This window comes from Convolutriloba macropyga, chromosome 4 (genome assembly GCF_964194025.1).
Source record: "Convolutriloba macropyga chromosome 4, txConMacr16.3, whole genome shotgun sequence".
In the NCBI taxonomy this organism is placed as follows: domain Eukaryota; kingdom Metazoa; phylum Xenacoelomorpha; order Acoela; family Convolutidae; genus Convolutriloba; species Convolutriloba macropyga.
The window spans coordinates 3,727,042-3,742,146 of record NC_134471.1 but is presented as its reverse complement, the minus strand read 5'-3'; the positions used below and the strand labels follow the sequence as shown (position 1 = coordinate 3,742,146).

Genomic DNA, 15,105 nt, shown 5'->3' with positions numbered 1-15,105 from the left:
AATGAACTTTTCATCGTTCGTGGGTATCACTTCAATCTTTACATTTGCTGTTGCGGAGTGCAGGGTTTTAACAATGTGATGAAGATCATAGTTCATCATATTATGAGCAATAACTGGCGTATAATCAAGTGTTCTGCGCTTCAAGTTACACTCATTGTGAGCATAACCCAGAAATTGTCCCCGAAAGTGGCAATGATCCAGAACTTTTTCATCATCAGTTTCAAAGGGAACATCGCAAATTCAACAACATGTATGAAATGTTTTTGAAGGTGGTTTTGCAATGAAGATGGGATACTTCCTCTTCTGATGATGAAAGAATTTTGCTAGCTTCTCGATCTTGGACAAAAATCTCTCGATGCAGTCAGGACCTGTATAGATGTCAAAGTGTATGGGTTCAGGGTTTCCTCGCTCTATGACCATTAAGCAATAACTGCATGGTAGATGTTTCTCTAAAGTATGAGTACTGGAGACATTTGGATGATTTTTCACTGTTGCTACTGGAACTATCAATGATTCAAGGTCCAAGTATATCACAAAGGGTGAAAACCACCTCGCAGCAAAATTTTTGAATGTCACTTTGTTTTTCGTTAAACTAGGCATAGTTATTTGTAGCGAATCTTGTTCGAGACATTTTTGCTGATGTGTGTTGAAGTATTCAATGGAAGAACAAATGTGGAAACAGTTTCGACACAGATAACTTCTTTCACGATATTCTTTTCCACTAATTTTTGAGATGAGTTTGTGTAAGTTTAATATCAAAACATAATGGTAAGTTTCTCCATTGCTGAGTAGAAGTAAGTCAAGAAGGAACGGATAATTTTTTCCAGCGGAGAGTCTCAAAGGCAGCAGTTGTTTTGACTCATACCTAAAAACAATTTTTTTGGAGAGCTTTAGTTAGTGAACACGGTTTTTATTTTTTTACATCAATTAATTTCATTAGCTGGTTCTTTTTTTAAGAAAGTTTTTTGTGTGGATTTTTGGATAACTATTGCAAAGAAGTGGGGTTACCTGAAAACGTTGACCTGAACTTCGTTTAAATCCTCGAACTTCGAAATATCCAACAGGCTCATCGGCATATCAAATTCACCAATCGGTTGCTTTGCTGAAGGGTTCTCGCTGCTATATGTCAAAATATTTGTCCTGGGTCTGAAGCAGGGTCTAGGTGGTTCCAACTTCTCTTTCAAGTAGACAAGATGATACCCAGCAGTGAAACAGTACAGAAAGCACATGTCATCATTTGCGTTGTGTATGTTCAGGAGATTGGAGTCTCTCCTCAATGGATGGTTATCCGGAAAAGGTATGAAGCTGCTCCCCCTCACTGGAATATAACGCACCAGTTTGACCGTGATTTTGTCAATTGTCCGCAGCTGCCATCCGCTTCCGTAGCTTGAAAAAGAAACCAGCTTCGAAACTATGTTGTCCACTAGTTCCTCAAAAACGGTATCAGTTATACCAGAGTAGTATACCGTTGTTGTATTCGTGTTGAAGTAGACGCTGACTTTTTCTGGTTCTTCTTCAGGTTTTTGAAGGCTCATCTGAACCATCAGTTGCATTTTTGAGGGTACTGATTGTTGTGTTTTCTGATGATTTCTTCAATCTCGTTTCGTTTTCTGAACAAATATTCCATGATGTCTAGATCGTTATTGGTAGGATGAAGTTCATAGTAGTTGATGCCCCCTTGATTGAGCTGACAACTGGCGTTGCGGGGCTCGATTCAACTGGATCCATTTCGTAGACTGGAAGACCATGTTCGTTGTTTATGTGACGGGCAAAGTCAAACTTTGACTGAAAGCCCATACGACATGCATAACACACTTTCAGAATAGGTTGGTGATGAGAAACCTGTGAATGTTTGCGTAGGGAGGGCAAACTTTTCACTTGTTCTGAACAACTGAAACAGCTGAACGTGGGCACGTTTGGATGAATGTCATGCTTCCTCAGCAAATGCTTGTTCAATGCTCGTCTATCAGACAACTGAGCCGGACAGTTTGTGCATTGCAGAGGCATTCTGACAGAATTGATTGTATTTTGGGATTATGTTGTTTTTTAAAGCTAATTGATCAAGATTGTAAGAAATGGTAATTAAACTAGAAACTGCTTTATAAAAGTTGAAGTAATGATAGAAAATTGTTTTAAAAAAGTTGGTTTGAATTTGATAAAGAAAATGTTTAGAGAAAGGTTGTTTCAGAAGCACTAGGAATTGTCAAAGATCCAATGTATTCAAGACTCGTAGTTTGAGTTTTATTTTGCAAGAATTTGATAAGTATTTTGAGAAAGTGTTCGCACACACGTTCAGAGACAGTCAACGGAGCAAAGTGAATGTTAGAGAAATACAAATTTACATGCTGCTCCCAGTAACGCCTAAACAGATCAAATGTCAAACATTATCTTCCGTTGAAAGGTCAATAATAGTGAAATTACTAATACATTAGCTCAAAATTGTACCAGTGAATTTCGTTTTGTTGCATTTCGGTATCAAACATTGAAATCAGATTCTTATATAGCTTATCTGGTTCAGTTATAAGTATGGGTTGGCTCAAAACATGATAAACTTGAGCAATTTTATAGTTTAGTTTCCGTAAGCATTTAACCAAAGTTGAATTTCTGCATGTTTTATTGAATATTCAACCTATGTATAATTAGCAAACATTTTGAACACTCCTATTGATCAAGTATACAATTGAAATTGTGCCTGACCTCTCCAACGCCCACTTTGCAATGAACAATTTGTTTATTTCCCAGATTTGTTAATGTTTTATATCCCAAATATTGAATAAAACTCTGCGCTACTTGACAAGATTATCAAAATTTGTTCAAGTATTAAAGAAGGTGTGATCAAGAACAAAATATGAACCGTATCTTATTAGGGGGGAACCGAAATGGTCAACAAAGTTTCCAAATAAGTTGAAATGTCTTCAATGAATTGTATACAACGAAAAAAAATTTAAAACAATTTTTAGCTGATGATCTGTAATGAAAAAATTCTTAGGAACAAATAATTGCTTCCAATCGACTTCCAACACAATTTCATGAGCGCTCAGAGAAAATTTCCAAAATCCTTAATCAAGTTTTTGAGATTTTACCAAAAATTTGCCAAAAAATTGATTTTTTCATTAAAAAAATCTACAATCAATTGATGGTCTGTTATGAAAAAATTTCTTCTTAGGAACAAGTAATTGCTTCCAATCGACTTCCAACACAATGTCATGAGCGCTAAGAGAAAATTTCCAAAATCGTTAATCAAGTTTTTGAGATTTTACCAAAAATTTGCCAAAAAAATTGATTTTTACATAAAAAATCTACAATCAGCCGATGGTCTGTTATGAAAAAATTTTTTCTTAGGAACAAATAATTGCTTCCAATCGACTTCCAACACAATGTCATGAGCGCTCAGAGAAAATTTCCAAAATCGTTAATCAAGTTTTTGAGATTTTACCTTAAATATGCAAAAAATTGACTTTTTTTCACAAAAAAAATGTTCGAAAATACTAAATTTTCCCCAAAAACTATTATAATTTTAGTTGGTCTGTAGTGAGTTATTTTTTTGAAATCAAAGTGTATTAGTAGAGGGCTTTAAGCGAGGATTAATTGGTGTTTCAAAAATGGAATAACTTACATATTTGCTGTTGTTTTTGATATTTTTTTTCCAAAATAATGAAAATTTATTGTTGTTCATTCTTCTTTCTTCAAAATTTTTTATATTAAAATGGTTTGTTTGAACCTCGCTCACAGTCAGCCGATTGACTCTAGTTATAATCAATTCTACTTTATTCCATAACCTGTACGTTTAAATTTTCGTTTGTTTTGAAGATTTAAGGATTTCTTGCATTCAGCCAAATTTGGTTAAAACTCTGTTGTTATAAAAACCAAAAACAAGAAATTTAAATTTATCTGAGATCAAGTAAATCAGCTTTTGGGAAACTTCAACACAACACACATTAGATTTGAAAACTACTGAACCTTTTAGTTTCAATATATTGACAAATTCTTTATGAAATACTTCCAATATTAAAAACAATTACCCGCTCACATGTGGAATTATTGCTTTTCACTTTGTATAAAAATCAAATTTTTTTGACCCACAAAATCCAGTAGTGCATACAGTGTTAAACATAACTTTCTAATGTTTTTGCCAAAGAGTAGGAGATAACTGTGTTAACTGAAATTGTTCCAGTTTTAAGAAAGTTTTCTGTTAGTCTGAGTTTTCAAACAGCTCTCTCACACTGGTCGATGATTTTCTTTTCTTTGGAGCATTGATGGTCTCCGGGTTCTCTGTGTTCACCGGTGTAATTTCAATAGTGCTGATTGTATCCTGATTTTCTTGGTTGTGCTGAGTTTTTATTGGAGTTTCAAAGTTAGTACCTGACAGGTTGCTCCAGAGACCACTGAAATTTTTTTGAGAGCTGCTAATGCAACTTTTCATATTTTCAAAGAGAGATGGGCTGGTTGCTGGGGATACAGCTGGACTCGGATCAATCGCTGGAGTAACTGCTGGTGTTGGTGCTGAGGGCGACTCAGATGATCGGGGTAGCCCCCATAAGTCAGCAAGATCATCGCAAGCTTGGGTAACACCTAGTTGGTTCTCAAAGAATGGAACTGTATCACAGTCGTATTTGTACAAAATTTTCTTGACCGGAGCAGGTAAATTAACTATATCGTAAGCCACAAGAGGATCCTCCAGTTTCGAGGGAGGAATAATACCACCTGACGTGATGTACGATCCTTCGATCGAATCTGATGACGGTTTATCAGGAAGTTGAGATAGAAAGTTTAGAAAGATTTTTGGAATCATGCAATGTTGTTGGGTATTCCAAACATCCTTCTCATTGAGTTTCTTCTGTTGTATGAGGACAGTAAAATTTTCGTAAAAAGTTTGACACGCAATTGTCCGTTCCCAGGAGCCTTCGCTTTCGCACAGAATATAATAAGACAATTCTAGATATTTCAGTTTTGGTGAATTTTGTATTTTTGGGAAAATCAGAAATTGAAACAAACAGTTCCAAGAATTCAAGAAATAAATGGAGCAGTAGGTTTGCTGTTATTCAATCGCAAGTAAAAATGTGAATGAATGGGTTACCAGAATTCGGTTCACAACTTAAAGAGTTGGAAGTTTGTACTCATGTGATTAACTTAGTAGGTAAACTGGAGAAGCATAAAACTACAGAAGTTTTATTTGTCTTAGTCGTAGTGGTCTTGGCATGGGTTTTATGACTGATAATAAAGTAAACACATGAAATTATTTTAGTTAGAGCTATTAAATAAGAGTTTTGCTCCATGGTTTACTGTTCAAAACCTAAGGTTACAAGTGTCTTTCTTTAAACATTAGCGCTGAATGGTGAAATGAACATACATGTAATCCGTCTGACCCTGTTTTATGACCTTAAGTGGACTGCTCTACGTACAATGTGTGTGAAAGAGCACATGTGGTTCTAAAACGCTAATCAGTACCATGAAACAATTATTCTCCTTAATATTCGCTCTTTACAAAACTCTTATCAGTTGAACCTTTCTATTTTTAGCACCATGTAAAAATTGTGAGTTTTACTTTCACCAGGGGAGACATTATACACTATTTCTTGAAGAAAAACAGTTGAACAAATTTCAAATTTCAACAAAAACAGAATGCCATTTACAGCTGAAAAAGACGCCGAGTTTGGAGACGCTCATTTTGACGTTTCTAAGAATGAAAAACGCTTGATTCGAGTCACGCTCAAAACATATGAAAGAACAGGAACTCATATCTTTCTAAAGTTATTCAACAAGGGTGAACATGACTATGAACTTCAACAAAGAATAACCCTTACTTTGGAAGAGTTTGAAAAGTTGTCAAAGAAAACTCCAAAAATTCGAGCGGCTTCTCAAAACTCAAATGACATTGATTCAACAACTAAACCAACCCCCGCAAAACGAGCCAAGTTAAAGCAAAAAGACGACGAACACGAATTATCTGATCAAGAGTAAATTGTAAAGAAAATGGTGGAAGCTATGTACGAGCGCTCACCTGCTTACTTTAAACAATTTCAAAAAAACTTCAGGTTTTTCGTTTCAGAAGAAAAACCATCTTCAATGTTTGCCCGGAATTACGCTGTTTGCATGCATTTTGAAAACGGGTATTGTGAATTGTTACCCTCTAATCATTATCATGTGTTGTTTGATGTGTCTGACGTTTCTACGGAAATATTAAAACGAAATAAGCTTTATGCAGTTCCTTGCTTGTACACAACCTTCAAAACTTTTTTTTCAAACGGAGCCACAGTGGAGACAACTGGAGAGATTTTCGAAAAACTCAAACTAGCTGTGGAATACAATGGTTCAGCGCCGCCGACAAAAGGAGAAGCAACCAGCATTTAGAAGCGCTTACCAAATTTGAGCAGTGCCTTGAGCAAAAATTACCGCCCAAGTGGAAAAGTTGGTTACAAATCTCTGGATAATGCTGAGAAAACATTGAATCAACAATTACAAACTGACCGGATATCAACTGAAACTCTAAAGAGATTTGAAAACATTTTGTATGGTCCTCATTCTGGTGCTTTTTGTCAAATAATGGATATTTTTGTGAGTGGCTATGGAAAGTAAGATATTGACAATGATGTTTTGTGTGTACGCTTAGTTTTTGAAGAAAAAATAAAGTTTTGAAAAAAAAATTTGTTTCATCAAATCATGTTAGTAGTGTTAGAGCATCATATGAAGCGCAAAACGTATCAATTCAACATCACTCATTTTTACAATTTCTTTTCCACCAAAAAGATAATGGGCAATATATATACAAAATAAGCCACACAATTTTGAGTTTGGTTTTTGAATTGGCTGGTTTCTTAGCAATTCATATACAGTTTGTATATTACCAGCAGAGGAAACAAGTCTATTGTGCAAATGTTTATATGAAGTTAGATTTTGTCCCTAGGGATCCGCAAAAATATAATCTCCGTTCCTTCGACAAATAAGTATCCAATGTGTTCCAATTGATTGAGAAGTTGACACATTCACAATAATGAAACTGTTCTGAGATAAGTGCAGCGGAAAATTCTCAGCTGCAAACACACCATGAAATTTGTACTTCAAACATTTACATCCTTGAACGAGGTTGTTTATTTCATCTACATCCATCAATTTGTAAGAATATGATTTTTCGAAACTCTTCGTGCAGAGTCGATAAAAATTGTACTTGCTTTTTCCCCAATTATGAAAATTTCAATATTACTGGGCAACGTGGCTGAAAACTTAAGTTCAATTGAAATTGAACAATTGGTAAGTTCAGGGTGAATAAAATCATGTGACGCCTGCTGAGTGCTGGTGAGATCAAACACCATAATAAAATGGTTAGGGTATTCAGACAAACTTATTCCATGTCCATTGTCAATATAGGCTAAATCTGACATTGTGTTGAAGTACAAGCGTTTTACGTCAGCTGTATTTATGGGGCTGTCTGCAACGGGGAGTCCATTTTGATAAATACATATCTGCATATCTACATCCAGATTAAATTTACGAAAGTGAAATGGATTGAGTTGTTTGCTTCCTAAGAAAGCTTCATTTGTGTTAAGACAAATGGCAAGACGTCGAATAGGCTCCCTGCTAAAAACATCTTCCTGTTTCCATCTTTGCAAACCAGTAGAAGCCAGAAATGTTTTTGTTATAGTTTCCAAGTAAAGATAGGACGCTGGGCTTGTTAGTAAAGTTTTTCCAATGGCAGAAACGACGTCGTCGTTCAATGTCATTTTTCTCACATACAAATAAGCTTCTATAATTTTCACTTTGTATGATTTTCCAGCATCGTCAGATATTACAACAAAATCATTTATAGATCTTCGAAAGGAAATTCGCAATGTGACTCCACTCAAAAGATGTCGATCACATGTAAAAAAATCTACTGCCACTTTTCCATAAAAAGTACATTCAGCAGATTGTCTAACCAAAGCTTTTCGTCTGTTAACTTCAGCTGTTGCTATCGCTCCAGGATTATCCTCATACGAATAACCTTGGCAAGCCAACCAAGTAGCCTTTGCGTCTTTGTTGTGAGAAAATTCGGTTTCAATGAAACTTTTGTGAGCATAATTTCCATTTGCATTTGAAATTTTTAGTCCGTTGGCAGATACTGTACAGTCAGAAAAGAGTGAATGTAAAACATTATTGCAATAGTAAGGAGCGTCTGTTTTGGTTACATCTGCCGCAGCTCCAGCATCATATTTTAAATCAGCTTCAGAAGCCTGAACTATCTTGCATTTGATTTCCAGGAAAATTTTTTGCAGATCAATAAAATTATTTCTGTCTCCGGCAACCTCAAACTCAAGCATGGGTCTGTTAGGACTGTAAATTGGTCCTACTTTTTGACAAAAGCTACCATCAAAAGTTACAAGAAGCGCTGGTTTTTCGAATAAATCCAAGGAACTATGTGTTGCCTCTGTTGGTAACATATTACCGATCATCTTTAACTTTGGCAAAGAAATCCGACCGACTTCTCTTTGGCTGTTTGTATTTTGAAATGACTACCTTTCTTTTTTTGCTACCTTTTCTCGCTTTTGAACCTGAACGTTTAGATCGTCTACGATTCATTTGTCTTTTTCTCATTCGCAGTGCCAATGAGCCTCCTGTTTGCTTTTTGACTGTATTTGATATCGTGTTTATCAGCGCTTGTTTTGGAGAGTTCTTTTTACTGACAACCTCCATTAACTCTGGTACGCTCTGTAACAGAAGTTCTTTTCCAACTCGTTTTGCTGCTGGTAAAATAATTTTTCTGGCAATAGGTAGAGCGATTCTTCCGATACCACTTGCTAAAGCTCCAAAGCCGCTACCTCTTTGCCTATAGTGCCCAGAAAAGTAAGGCAATGCAGATGCTTGATTGGTGTAGTATGAATCCATTGCTTTTACTCACCAAATTTTTTAAACTGTAACGTCAAAATGACTTTTCCGGTCCCTGAAAAAGGGACTAATTGACCTTTTTCGGTGCGTAGTTCTATAGAAATTGACTGAATTTTATTTGAAAGAAGTTTTTTGTAGTCCAAATTCGAAAAAACTATTCTGTGTGTTGGTTCAAGCTCGCAGACGCTACCGTTTTTTAATCGTTGTTTTGAATCAATGACTCGTAATAAAGGTGCTTTCGCATCGCCCACGTATTGATACTCAAAAATGTTTGTATAAATGAATATCAAATGTTTCCCGGCGCACAGATCAGCTGGAAAGTCACCCATAAAAGCCTTAATGTCATCTTTTTTCATCAGTTTATTTGCAATTGTGTCCATTATATAACCAATGAGTGTTCCTCGTCCATCAGGAGTGCCCTTGAAACCAATAATGCTAGGAATTTCGTCGCTTGGCAACGTAATTCCCTCGTATTTTCCAAAGACAATTTCAAATTTACCGGAACTTTTAATTTCTCTGAAAGAAAAATTTGGTAAACCAACAGTTCTTTTAATGGTAGCTAGCACCTGTGGCACAGTATCAAAAGTTCCTGGCATGAAAACTAATCGCTCACCGTTGTATGGACGTGATATGACATTAGCTCCAGAGCTATTCCGTTGGTGATCTTCTAAACCACTTAAACTGTAAGAAATTAGGACTCCGTTTGTGATGTGCTCTTTTTTTGTTGGAAAAATAATTTCACTCAAAGCTACTCACCAGTCTCCCGACAGTTGTATTTCATCATTGAAAAAATTCCTGAATGAAGCCAATGTGTTTTGATCGAAGATCTCCATCGAAGCGGAGGAGATTACATGTACCGTAAATTCGTCTTCAAAACGGTTACTTGCCATTTTGCACAGGCGACTCTCGCACTAATTGGAGTTCCGGTTGATAGAATTTTCCCTGAATAATTTCCTTATCGGTATCGATAAGAGAATACGTTGGAGGGTTCAATGTTGGGATAGACGAAATTTCAAAAACCTCGTCTGTAAATGACTGTTTGTAGCCCTTTCCAAACGTCTCCTCTTTTTTCAGTACTCGTACAAAATCACCGACAAAGAATTTTGGTTTTTGAGAATGTTGTATTCGCAATCAACGATACCAGTCGCGGAACGTCTTTTTTCGTGACCTTGTTTGGAGCAAGATTGATTGTTCGATTAAATCTAGAATTGATAGTTTTAACAAATGAATCCAGTTTATCTAGATATGAATAGGTCCACTTTTCTTCTAAGTATCTGAATATTATTTTTTTGAGGGAACGTATATTTCTTTCAGCAAAAGCAGACTTTTTCTCACTGAACGTGCTGTATAAATGAATTCCGCGTTTATTGCAGAGGGCTTTAAAAGCACCGAGGAACTCTGAACCATCATCGACCCAAACTTTTTTAGGTTGCTCATGTTTGATCATCTTTTTGAAAGCCTCTGCAGTTTCAGTAGCATATTTTGTGTTTAGTGGTTCAACTGTGAGATATCTTGACAGACAGTCAACTGCAACAAGAAGGTATTTTACACCACTGTTGTACTTTGCAAGTTTATCAACAAATGCTAGATCTACGGACCAGATCTCATTTAGGTCGTTAACAATTACTTTAAGCCTTGGAAATCTGAGGCGACGTGAACGATATTTGGTGAAGGATGGTTTCGTTTCCAGATACATTTTTACTTTTTTCATTGATAATTTACTCAAATTTTGCAGTCGTTTTGCGTTTCCAAATGACGCAGGTCCTTTTAAATAAAGGTTATCAAGTTTCTTCACATCATCTATAGAAAGCCCAGTCTTTTCTACTCGTGTCTTCGTCTGTCTTCTTTTTGCTCTCATCGACTTTTGGTTTTGCACTTTTTTCTTTTGTCTCAGATCTTCCTCTTGGTTGTTTTTGTTGCTGTTTCTTTTGTTTTCGAGTCGGTTGTTCTTCCTCTTCTTCGCTGTAAAACTCATCGAGAACATTTTTTGCATGTGTATTGTAAACCAAGTGAGCTGCTATATCAAGTTCACTCAATATTTTGGAATACTTTTGCACGTCAATTTTTTTGGTAGGTTGTTGTAAATTGTACAAGAAATTTGTCACCTTCACTCCTTGAGGTTCATCTTCAATATGGAGAACATTATTCTCTTCACTAATAGAAACAGTATTGGAATCAAAAATTTTTTTCAGGATAATAGCAGCTCATTTTGTTTTATTTTCATCCATTAGTTTTAGCTCCAGCATTATTGAGTCAAACGCTGAATCCTTCCGTTTTTTCACTACAGGTTCGATTTAACTGTCATCACTCACAAATAATTTTAATTTTACATCATCTGGATCACTTGTTCCATCACCGGTACTCCTTGTTCTTGTGATACGTCTATCAGTGCTTGTGTCAGCATCTTTTTTTCCACTGCTCTGCTCAAAATTTGGATTAGATCTTTGTAGTAGCGATAACTGAGTGGCTTTTTGTTGATATATTGGATTATCAAAAATTTCTTCCTTGGTTGGATTTTTTGATATGAACATCCTCTTGGGGATCAAAACAAATTCTTCTGTATGCATTATTTGACTTTTAAGTAAAGATAGCACGAGAATGCTAATGCCTTGATAAGTTGTGATTTTTTCGTCAAAATAAATCGCTTTCTCTTCAGACTTGTTTCCTTTGATAATAACTGCTGAAATGAGTCCTCTTGATTTTTTAGTAACTGTTTGTTGACTGGAACATTGCCATTGATTACATTGAGCAAACACTCGCACAGAAAATTTATAAAACTATTTGGTGCTTCTTTGAGGAACTTTCTGAAATTACTATCAGACAGCTCGAGCATTTGCTTTAGCATACATAACTCTTTCTCTCTCGTCTGTTAAATTAGTTATGACCGCTTTGGAGGAAGGTAGATAAAAAATGGTTGGACCTGGTTGTACAATATTTGAACAATAACGCAAGGAGTCTGAAGTTTTTGGATCCAAGTCGATGAGTAAGTGTCCAAAGGGTAATTTTGTTGCTAACTCGTAGCTTTCCTTTAAAAAACTTGTGTTGTTTAACTGTTTGCCAATATAGGTGATCTGCTGTATGTCTCTAGGTGATTTGAACAAAATGATGTGGGTTGTGTTGAGATCAATTGTTCTTGACCATTTACTCTGTTGGAATAAGTTATGTTTAACGTAAATGACGCTAATATTTCTATGACGTCCAGCAGTTGCGAGTTTAGAAAACTCTTTGTCATTGAAAATTTCCTCGCAAGAATCGGCAAAAACAAACAGACAGTTTTCCAGCTGTGAAATGAACTCAAATCCAGAAAACTTTGTGAAAAAAATGTTCAAGTTACGCTCTATAGAGCTGAACTTTGGTTGCTCATGTTGATAGAAGTAGTAAATAGATTTAAATTTTGGGTAAAAAGTGTTTCTCAGTAGCATTTGGAATATAAGCTCAGTTTTACCACAGCATGATGGTCCACAAACAGCCATGAATAATCTATCGCTTGTTGAAATTATCTTGTTCATAGCTTCGGATTAGGAAGCGCGTAGCCAACTGTGCATGAAAGCAATGAAAACCAAAATGTTGACTCTTCACAATCAAGATGGAACAACACAAGTTTGATCAAGGACACACCAATAAGAAACAGTATTATTACGATTTGAGTAAAATACACTACTTCTGATTGTGGTAGTCTAGAATTACAAAATTTTCATGAGCGTCTCTCTTGATTTTCTTCATTGAAAACTAAATCATTCAAACCTATTCCAGCAGGGGAATCTATCTGATCTTCTTTATCACTCATTTTAAAAGACGTTTTGATCAAAAATGAATTAAAACATCAGTTTTTTTGTGTTAGCTCATTATTTTGTTAGTAACTCTCTCAACCATAAAAAATTCATATGTAGTATATCTAGAGTCTTTGTCTTCTTTCTTGTGAGTCACTTTGTAGTTCGATTGCATGCCACAATCCTTTGCGTAGTAGACAATTGACTCCACGTTTCCTTTGCTGACTACCTGCTTGATTTCATCAGGGAGACTTTCGTCGTCCAGGCTCACTTGAACTGGGGTTGGGGACTTGTGCATAGGTAAAGGGGTTAGTTTCAGTCTTTTCATTTTCTCTTGTAAAGACATGGTACATTTGAAAGTATTCAAGCAGTGAAAGATATTTCTTCAGTGTCTCAATCTCCGATAAGTTGCAAATAATCTGTTGTTTCCTCAGAATGGATTGCCCACGTGATTCTAATTTATCTTCTTTGACCCAAGATAGATTTATTTGATTATCATTCGTTATGCAACTGCATACTGTCAAACTTGGAGATAAATTCACTTGAAGAACTGAAGGAGCTACCTTCTCCACTCGACGGCTCATTGGCGGGGAATGTTAGCCAATAGAAATACAACTGTGCTTTTCTCTTAGCGCAATGTCTTTTTTTTTGTTTCTCAGGCAAGTAAAGAGAGTGTAGAACACAAGTAAAATGTTTAATTGGGGTATTAATTTCCTCAACTTTAGGGCATGAAAGGGTATCCAAATCTATCACTTCTTTCTGTAAAAGTGTTTGCAGTGATTCAGTTTTCTCTTTCCCTTTAGCATAAAACTTTCCTGAAGGAAATCGAAGTTTAATTGCAATAAAAATTTGAGATATAAACCAGTAAGGATAATTGCCACTATTCCACGACAAACCGTGTAAGAACCTACTAACCCACTGATGAGATTTTCTCTCACTAGCGGATAGTGAGTTGTAAGAAACTGGTGGAAGGAACAAGATTGTGTCTGTGTAGTTGTTTGAGCAAATCGATAAGTCCTTAATTATAAAACCCGTTTTCTTATGACGAAAACCTTCAAAATCTAAGACAACAACTTCTGGCTTTAACATTCCAGCAAACTAAATAGGTTTCGTTTAAATGTTTTCACGAAGAGGCAAAACATTAATCCAGTCATGTGACCAATGTAGGCGTTTGTGATTGGACACGGTAAAACGTAAGAATAACCAGGACCTTTCTGACTGTGCTCTGCAATAAAACCCGAGGCGTCATGAAGTATTGCATGTAATCGAAGGAATTTATATGACTTAAAGTATTTGTCTAGTGAAGAGTTGTCTATACCTATAAGACCACCATATGGTCTCAATTTGAGAACAATTTCAAGGTTGATGTCTGGGTCCAAATAAAGACATGTTGCCAAAAAAAATACAAACCGCTCACTGTATTCCGGATAGTCTAGTTTTATTTGATCATAAATTTCATGAATATTTTTCAAATCTACCGTTGCAATTGTTGTCATGCTGATTTGCAAATGATAAAATGAAATAATGAACTTAAGTTCGTTGCTTTTTCATGTAAGAAAAAAATCAATTTAACAAAATTGTTTTTTAGAAAGTTTTTGACTTCTATTTTTATGTAGACTATTTCAAAGAAAATAAAAGTCAACAAAAAACCATTTTTGAGTGCCCTTTCATAGCGCAAAATCCATTTCAGACCATTTTAGGACTCCAAAAAAATTTGAAAATTTTTTTCAAAAAATTTGAAATTTTTATATGTTTCGACCCCTATACTACTTAGGTGAAAAAAGTGAAGTCAACAAAAAATCACTTTTGAGTGCTCTTTCATAGCGCAAAATCCATTTCAGACCATTTTAGGACTTTTACAAATTTTGAAAATTTTTTTCAAAAAATTCGAAATTTTTATGTTTTGACCCCCATACTTCATAGGTGAAAAAAAGTGAAGTCAACAAAAAATCACTTTTGAGTGCTCTTTCATAGCGCAAAGTCCATTTCAGACAATTTTAGGACTTTGAAAAACTTTGAAACATTTTCGAAAAAATTTTTGAATTTTTTCTCAATCGCGCACAAAACATGAATTCAAAACCCAATTCCCAAAATTCAATTTACATGAACCTTCAAAATGAAATGGAAATAGCTGAAAAGTATAGTAATTTGCCTTACACTCTGAAAAAATTACAAGATTTCACTTTTTCAGAGGTAAAATTTCTTGTAGGGGGGGGGGGGTCCGGACCCCCCCCCCCCCCTACAAGCACTAGGCAACTTACTATACTACTGATGCCCGTTACTCGAATTTGTTAGTTACCATCTCTAATGCTTTTTGGTATTGATACTAGCCCCTGTTTGGTCTCAATACGAAACAGGAGTAAGTTCAGCTCCAAAATTAAATCAAAATAGTTCGCACTTTAAAATTGTTTGTACAAGAATCGTTTTTTTTTTTTCACTAGTTTTTTCTCTTCTATCAATTCTGCCGAGTATGTTC

The 15,105-nt window shown here is 35.5% G+C and overlaps 1 protein-coding gene across 3 annotated transcripts in view; it reads left to right on the top strand.

Annotated features, from left to right (window-relative positions):
* The window catches only part of LOC142337418 (putative neural-cadherin 2), a 289,747-nt gene that overhangs the window by 52,730 nt on the left and 221,912 nt on the right, over positions 1 to 15,105 (top strand). The window lies entirely within an intron of this gene.